At 36.6% G+C, this 1,203-nt stretch overlaps 1 non-coding gene across 1 annotated transcript; it reads left to right on the forward strand.

The window, feature by feature from the left end:
- Nucleotides 1-872: 872 nt before the first annotated feature.
- On the forward strand, nucleotides 873-991 carry LOC112483751. Its single transcript, XR_003047741.1, has one exon. It is a non-coding gene; the product is annotated as a 5S ribosomal RNA (ribosomal RNA).
- The last annotated feature ends 212 nt before the right edge of the window (nucleotides 992-1,203 follow it).

Consider the following 1,203-nt stretch of genomic DNA (forward strand, 5'->3'; position numbering starts at 1 on the left):
AATCAGTTGGAGGAAATTTATGGGATTTCAGGCCCAGGAAGGAAAGCATGGAATGTAAAACCCTCCAAACCATGAGGAAAAATCTTCTCATTGAAAAATGAAAGTTTTGCTTTCACCCTTGCTTTTCGATGTAGGAAATGTCTCACGCGGTCCTTTATATCTTTCTTGTCTCATTTCCCAATTTTAGACCTTCAGGTGAAGCAGAGGGTGAAGGAAAGGATCCTAGAATCCAAGTCAACAGCCTTTCTCCATCCAACTTCTGCGTTTCATCTATGACATGTAAGTTAAAATTTGTATTCCTACCCTATGGGTAATAATGTGGATTAAACGAGAGGTCAAATTGAAAATATTTTTAATAATAAACTTATAACCAATTGTATGACTACAAGCCAAAAAAAAAACTGGTATAAATGGAAATATACTTGTATTGGAAAATTAATATTTTAAATGTCATTTCCCCCAAGTTAATATATAAATATTTAAATATATTTGAAAGTGAATCTGAAATTCAACTAGAATAATAAGTATATGAGAATAACAGATACGTTTGAGAGGGAAGAAAGGAGAACAAGAGTTGGTTTGTTCTAAGCTCGTATATAAAGTATATTATTAGGCTAAAACTGTAGTGCTCAACTGGGAGCAATTTTGTCCCCCAGAGGATATTGGATAATGTCTTTGAGACATTTTTGCTGGTTACAGCTGAGTTGGGATATGGAATGTGCTACTGATATCTCGTGGGTGGATGCCAAAGATGCTGCTAAACACCCTGCAATGCATGAAAAGTCTCCCCACAATAAGGAATTATCCATTCCAATATGCCAGTTGTGCTGAGGTTAAGACTCTGAGCTTAAAGTATTAAAACTGTGGTGCAGGTCTATGGCCATGCCACCCTGAATGTGCCCGATCTCATCTGATCTCAGAAGCTAAGCAGGGTCGGGCCTGGTTAGTACTTGGATGGGAAACCATCTAGGAATACCAGGTGCTGTAGGCATTAAAAAACAAAACAAAAGACCGTGGTGCAGATATGGGGACTAATAAATAATGAGGGCAGACTGAAAAGTTCAAGTACAGTCTCAAGTATACATAAGTGTTACATATAATAAAAATGTCTCACCAATGGGGTAAACTATTCAATAAATGTTAGTGGATCAATTGACTAATGGATTACAAGGAATAGTGTTACAACCTTATTTTATGCCAAAA

This window comes from Pteropus alecto, unplaced genomic scaffold (genome assembly GCF_000325575.1).
Source record: "Pteropus alecto unplaced genomic scaffold, ASM32557v1 scaffold164, whole genome shotgun sequence".
NCBI lineage: Eukaryota > Metazoa > Chordata > Mammalia > Chiroptera > Pteropodidae > Pteropus > Pteropus alecto.